Source organism: Diadema antillarum, unplaced genomic scaffold (assembly GCF_040938485.1).
Source record: "Diadema antillarum isolate AM-2024a unplaced genomic scaffold, OU_Dant_1.0 seq00000580_RagTag, whole genome shotgun sequence".
In the NCBI taxonomy this organism is placed as follows: Eukaryota; Metazoa; Echinodermata; class Echinoidea; order Diadematoida; family Diadematidae; genus Diadema; species Diadema antillarum.
Window position 1 is genome coordinate 477559 of NW_027271514.1, and position 7850 is coordinate 485408.

Sequence of the window (7850 nt, forward strand, 5' to 3'; positions counted from 1 at the left end):
TCTGCTATCCCCTGATAATAGTGGTGTCAGTAACCTACTGTTTTGTTTTCTTTAGTATCCCCCATTTCTGTTTTTTTTTATTGGTACCAATGAAATTTTAAAGTCAACCATTCGCACTTGTCATCAATTGCTGATGTGAAAATTCGACGATGAAAAAGTACCGATAATCAGTATCGCTCATTGGTTTCGGAAAGATGGCCAACCTGTTCGCGTTGTCGCAGCTTTTCGCTAATCGGAAAGTGGGACTTTTCAATTGACTGTTTCTTTCATCATGTTCATGGGCATTTTCACGGGATTTCCGATACAGGGAACTTCACTTTATAATCATGTCAAACACGGAGAGTGTATTTTGTCTATGAATAGTGAGAAAGGCGTTAAAATACAAAACACAACGTGCTCAGGTTGTCTTACTTTTGCTCAAAAAAGGTACATCTTTGAGCTATAAAAGTAGGAATCGCTGACGACCGGGAAAGCTCGCCCGCATCATAAGTCAGTTTAAACTAAAACAACTAAAACACACACACACACGCACACGCACACACACACACACACACACACACACACACACACACACACACACACAGGGACTCATAAACAGATCTGATATAAGACATTTCTGTCCAGGCAGCGTCCAAAGTAGTCCTATTAATACTTTCACATCAGCCTTTGTCGGGAATCTTGGCTAAGGGGTTTATCATTTCACACCGCGCAAATTTACTCAAGGCTTTAGCTCATTTTTACGATTGGAGAAGATCTCTCTTGTGCTATCTTGCACTCATTGCCTCGCTGTTCGTCGCGAATGATATAAAATGTGCGGAAAACAAACTTAAGCCACAGGGCTTCTTCCTAGTTTCACATTGAATACTTTTATCTTTTCCGTCTTCTGTCAGGATAGAAGACTTTATTGATCATACGTTTTTCATGGGTAACTGCAGGGTATAGTTGAGCTTGTACATTGTATTTGTGAAATATAATGGATCGGCCAATAGGCGGACCTTTCGCGTACTTCTTGATCTTGGATCTTTCCAAGGAGCTTGTGTTGGAAACTCCTTGATCTTTCAGCTGAAGAACGGTCATTGACGGACGCACAGGCCAATGCCGTCATAGCAAAAGATGTTTGTTACTCCGAAGGTTCGATTTATAATCTGAAAATGAACAAGGCTCGCTATTCCGAAGGCTCGTTCATCCGAAAAATGAAATAAGGCTCGTTGATCTGAAAACGACAAGAAGATGCTTACTAACGAATCTTCGGAATTACAATTTTTTCCGTTTTCGGATACAAGAACTTTCAGAATCATGAACCATTCTTTTTAATCTTTAGATTAACGAACCTTCGATATAACGAACCTGCGGAAAAACGAACTGCAGTCAAGACATCATCCCTATAGTCAACAACCTGGTCAACAAGGTGTACCGATAAACTGGTCTTCGATCACTCTTACCCGGATGGACTTGTAACTGCAAAGACAACTCTTCCCTTCTCCTTAAGAGATCGATTTTGTCAGAGATCATGGAGCACTGCATCAAACCAAGGAGCTTCAAACACAGGCCCTTATATGCTGGAACCTTCAGGCTTGGCGGGTACACCATTCGTCTTGCTGAGCTTTTAGACAACATTCCAGTGAACTGCCTTTTGTTGACCGATGGTATGGCAACGGGTAAATATTAAAAACGCACTCAACGTTTACCCGTCATCCATTTTGGCAATGGCACGCAAATCGATGCGTAACAGTCACTAATCAAGTGCTGTGAGGGGAGTGTTATGGATCTGATCATAGAGTAATCATGCAGTCAAACATAATAGAACTGTATATATATATATATATATATATATATATATATATGTATATTCAGTATTTGAGAGCAATGCTCCGTTTTTTAAGATCTTCAAGATCTAGGATTTATTTTTTACGGCGTTCTTCTACTGTTTCTTATATATATATATATATATATATATATATATATATATATATGTATATATGTATATATGATATATATATATATACATATACATATTATATACATATATATATATATATATATATATATATAAGAATCAGTAGAAGAAGAACGCCGTAAAAAACATAAATAAATCCTAGATCTTGAAGATCTTAAAAACGGAACATAGCTCTCAAATACTGAAAGGCAAGGTCACACTCTTCATCAGTGCCCATGGTGTGACAAAAGATCTTAATCAAACCCGTTTCTGAAACAGACATGATATATATAATATGTTCCACCTCTGCACGCACGAATATACATATATATAGACATACAGTACAAATATATCTGCCCCCTCCCCCACGGGTAAAAACAAAATCCGCAGCGTAATACATATGGCATATAATAATTGCTTAGTGGCTGTCATTTTTTTTTTTTGAAACATACTAAAGCACTGTGATGTCAATGAGGAGTATAATAAGTGGAATGTTTATTGGGTACATCTATCCGATGACGGGTATCACATCCTGTTTCAGCACACGCTGCATATAGGGAAGCCATTAAAGTTCTAGATCGCTACTTCTTTCCCCGACCTTTAGAAATAACATTGCCATGACAACAACATTATTTTGCAGAGACATCGTTCATTATTCTGGAGAATTATCAATGCTTCGTATGGAGGAACGGGCAATTCAGTAGAAAAACAGAGCTCCATAATAACCAGATAAGCATCTCTGCTCTGCCGGGGATGGGGAAGGGGTCGCAATTCAGTTGTGTAAAGCCTGCAGCAGAGTTAATAGCAACCATGTGTGTTATGTGGAGGTCCTTTTTACTTACAATATCCACATAGTTTTAATGGGAGAAAATGCATTAGTCGGCTCCAGTCAACATTGTAGAAGAAATTGTAGGTGAAACCTTCATGCATAGTTTTGAAGAAAAAAAAAGACTAATAAAAAGAGCATCTATATTGTAAAAAGGGGGTCGAAGGGAAGAATATTGGTAAACTTTATAAACATAGATTTGATGTATATATCAAAGAATATCTTCATTTTGTAAGAATGAGAGCAATTGACATTTGCATCTTTGCGATATGAGAACAGATCTCAGATTTGTATTAAAGTTTGTGAATACATACCAGGGCTATTCATTTGATTAAACACACCTGTCATGAATTCATCGAAGCCGTCGAGGTCTGCTAATATAATTATACTGCATGATGGAGAAATACAAATATGTGCGAGAGATTTGATGTTATCAGGAGATTAAATTGACTTTCTCCAATGTGTATAGTGACATTAGTACATGCAATCATGCAATTCCTCGTTCTTTGATTGCATGCTCTATTTTTGATCAGACGGGTCATACTTTATCAATCTGTCATTCTACTTCCGGTTTCGATGGTCCTTGTATGACTGATTTGTTCGGTCCTTTTTAACGTCTATTATGTCTATTTACATTCTGTCAATACAGTCATTATCTTTTTATCTAATAGAACGAATCTGGTTTCGTTCCACTCCTAATACAAAGGAGTAACACCACTAAGCTCCATGAAGGGATACAACATAGAGTATTCCCAGATGTTCAATTAGAATCCGTTAAAACGCGTTTGTTGGATGGTAAGGGCTGCGTGCAGGTGATATTGTTGTTCATCGGCATTCTTCTGTTGTTCTACATGTCAAAGCTTTCCATTATGACTTATATGCCTGATACCAGACAGTACCCCATTGTATAGGCCTATTACCCGAGGAGCTAACGAGCATCTAGGGAGACTGCTCAAAACAAAGCTGAAAAAGCAAGCAAACAAGCAGACGAACAAACAACAACAAAGAAAAATTCTCGTGAACAGACATTTCACAGAGCATGAGATGCTAGAAAATACTTTTGAGTGTATTCAGTCTCTGCACTGCTGCCAGTGTCAGAACATACACGCTTGGATGATTATTTTGCACATTCACATTTGGCTAAAAAGTAATAGCGCTCTATTTCCCCCTAGGGAAATTAAAGTAGGGGAAATAAAGTGCTATCATTATAACTCCGATCCAGAGACCATGATATGAATTCAGAGCGTGGCCTTTTTCCTATCAAGTAATTGCCTGTACGTTGCTATGGGTCACGCAATGTGTGTTGGAAAAAAAAACCACGAAATTCAATGACATATCAAATGGAATATTACTGCCGCTCGAAAGCCACACCATGCATCGCATGGGAATTCAAGAATACAATGATTGCGTTTTACGTCTCAAGATGTAAAAAACCGCCATATCTGTATAGGCATACACTACTCGTCCTCTCTTCCTTTTTCTCCCTTACACACACACATCCACATCAACACACCAGGTACAGACATTGTTTGAATAGCACACAATGTGAAGTGCAAATTTTGACTACTGGTTGATATTTGCTGTAATAATATCATCCGATAGAAAGACATGGTGTCGCGTTCTCTCATTTCATTAAGATACAGTTGTTGTTGTTTTTTTTTTTCAGCTCGTCTCTGAAGGAGAAAATGAACGGAAACTAAGGCAGACGCTTCCCTTGGCGAGCACGGTCGGTGTATTCTCGAGTGTCCTTCAGCAGTGTCTAAAATGGATGTGTTCTTATCACGGAATTAAATTCACCTTCAGTGGATCAGATTTGTCTCATTGCCATCTGTTTTTGTTTTTGTTTGCATGTATTTCTGATGTTGTCCTTCAATCTTACCAGTAATTGAAATATAACGTGTAATACAGACAAAAGAGAAATAAAAAATCAACATGGGAATTTCATTTCATGGTGATCATTGTCATTGAGTATGATGGTACAATTTTTTTGTATAATATCAAAATGATCATACAGATGTATCACTAAGGCAACATGTAAGGGAAAAGAAGGAATGGAGGTTTTAGACAGCCATCATGAGCCATCATGATGAACAATGTCAGGTGAGTTGAAGAAGGAATTGCACACATCACCTTAAATATCAATATTCATCTGAAACTGGTATGAATTGTCAATCTGCAAATCCATTCATTTCATAATTCATTGCAATTCAGTTCATTTTCTTATTTCTCATAAAGGGTTATTTTGTAAATCATATGAACACAAATTGCAGTTTGTCATTTGTGAACAGAAAAAAATACACACATATTTACAAACTATAGTCATAATGGTATATAATATTAGACGATATCGAATTTACGGTTCTGGTTGTAGAAACATTAGAGAAATGACGGCACCTGAATAAAAATATATGGTTGTAAGCCTTTTATCAAAGTGGATCTCTCTTTTTTTGTCCCCTCAGAGCATGAAGAATGTGACAAATTTGGTTTGAAACTATTATATAATGATTACATGCTGTCAATTTGATGAATACCTCTCATTTTCATCCTACAGTCACTATTGCCATTGTGGACTTAAGATTATAATTTTAATTTTCGTATATCGTGTTATGTTCAGTCGAAAGAAGAAAATGAAAAAAAAAATGAACCAAATTAAATTGAATTAAATTGAATTGATTGGAATGGAAAAATCCGTAGAAGTAAAAGAAAGATATCGGATAAGAAAAAGTTTGGACAAGATAGAATAACAATTCCAAAAAAAAAAGAAGAAAAGAATATGTGTATTGTATAATGTATGGTTTTATTCGTTCTTCTATGATTGCATTTGAGATGAATTTGCAATATTCCCTGATGCTATCCTCCCCCTTTTTTGTTTCGTCCTAATTTGTATCCGTGTTCTTTATCTTGTTTTTATTGGTTTCTATTGGGACCTACACTTTAAAAACTAGCTCGCGTTTGAATAGGTTCTAGAACAGTTCTTTGTGATTTTTACTTTGATTCAAATTCATAGATTGATGGCTTTGTTGTTATGTTAGTAACATTTTTATTGTGCATCCAATCTAGACATCATGCATCATTCTAATGATTTCTAATGTATTTTTTTTCAGTCGGAAATACGGAAATAGATTTAAATGAAACATATATATATATATATATATATATATATATACATATATACATATACATATATATATATATATACATATACATATACATATATATATATATATATATATATATATACACATATATATGTATATGAGGTGTGTGTGTTTCTTTGTTTGTGTGTGTGTGTTTGTATGTGTGTGTGTAAATTCATGTAAACATAATGTGTAATAAAGGCTGGCCATAACTGTTACCTTATTCCATGTGCGTCTGTATACGACATGATTATTGTTTACAGATTTGTGTTTCATTGATTTCCTTTTGTTCATCCATTGAGTAACAATATTGTACCTTCAAAATTTCATGATACTTCCGAGATTCCTCCGCATAAAACAATGATAAATTTACGATAATGATAACTCTCAAATACTGATACTGAATTTCGCGGTGCTTTTTTATCAAATAATTATTCTGTTAAGTGTGGATAAATTACAAAAGTTATCATAGCATTGACAACAGACATTACACAAATTAGCTGAGGGTAAACAGGTCTGCAGATATCATCGTAAAAGAAAATGTTTTGGCCTACCTTTTGGACGCCGTATCCGAACTACAGGTTAAAACTTCTTATTAGAAGGCAGGAACACCGAGAGATGTATGTCTGTGGTAATTCCTCCCCGCAAGCTGTCTTTGGCACTGAATGGAACATGTGAGTCAAGCGACACTGAGTTTTCCTCTTATCCAACATGCTCACATACGCTACAAAGATTTGCGACAGCACAGAGCGCGCCAAACCAAGGAGTCTTGTATTTTTTTGTTTTGTCTAAAGTATTGAAGAGTTTACTCAACTCGCTGTACTGATGAAGCTCCGCGTTGCCAAGCAGCGGTCCTCCATTGTATAGGTTTGTAACGTGAGTACACTCGACGCCGTGTGGCGCCCAAGTAGTTGAACTGGTCAGAAGTCTTCGCAGTAGGTTATGTCCGTAGAACTCATACGTACGAATGGCGCGGCGCCACTATAATGGCGCGTTAACACGTACGTCGGCAGCACTTCACAATAGCATTGTTTTAATGAATTCTGGACTCAGTGCATTCTACCAATGCAGCGGAATGGATGCTGCGAGTCCAATGCGAATTTCTCACTTTTTCTCACAACGTATAGTATTAAATCCGTTGGCAACTCGAAAAATAGTTCAGACAGTAATAATCTAAAAGTTTTCTTTTACTGTGTTTGTGCTTAGTGCTGCGTGTGTATGTGTGCGTGTTTCTGATCTCAAGCAATATAGTGAAATGCAGGTCCTCATGTATCACCCACTAACTTGTCAATGTGGGGGAGCTTCGGGGTGTGTGTTCTTTGCACTTGAGTAGAGATCCATGACTGAGATCCATCACCATAATTATGCAAATAACACTGAATAGGGAAACTTTCATTATCGTTGATTGATTGCTTGTGTGATGGAGCTATATGACGGGAGGGGATAAAAGTGCGATAGGGTTTCAATAACGCATCATCTATGGATTTTCATATGTCACTTTGTTTGATATATATATATATATATATATATATATATATATGTATATATATATATATATATATATATATATATATATATATATATGTATATGGGTCAGAATTTTGAACGATGTACAATTGAGCCAAAACAAGGCAAATTTTAAAAAGTAGGAAATTCTCCAAATCATTTACCTTACCTGAAAGAGTATAACTCAAGCTTTAATATGAACCCAATTATACTGGGATTTTTCCAGAGGAACAAGTTTTTATTCACCGAGGAAGTTGACCATGTCCAGAGCAGCGAACGTCCGTGGGGAATAGTACTGCACTTCCATTTGAATACCATTTAAAATAGTTTGCAACGATCTGATTCAGTTCAAAATCGTAACGAAATATCTTAAGGGACAGGTGAACGTGTTGGGAGAATATCAAGCTTGTACTCATAACCAGTACGTAATGGTAGACAACTGATG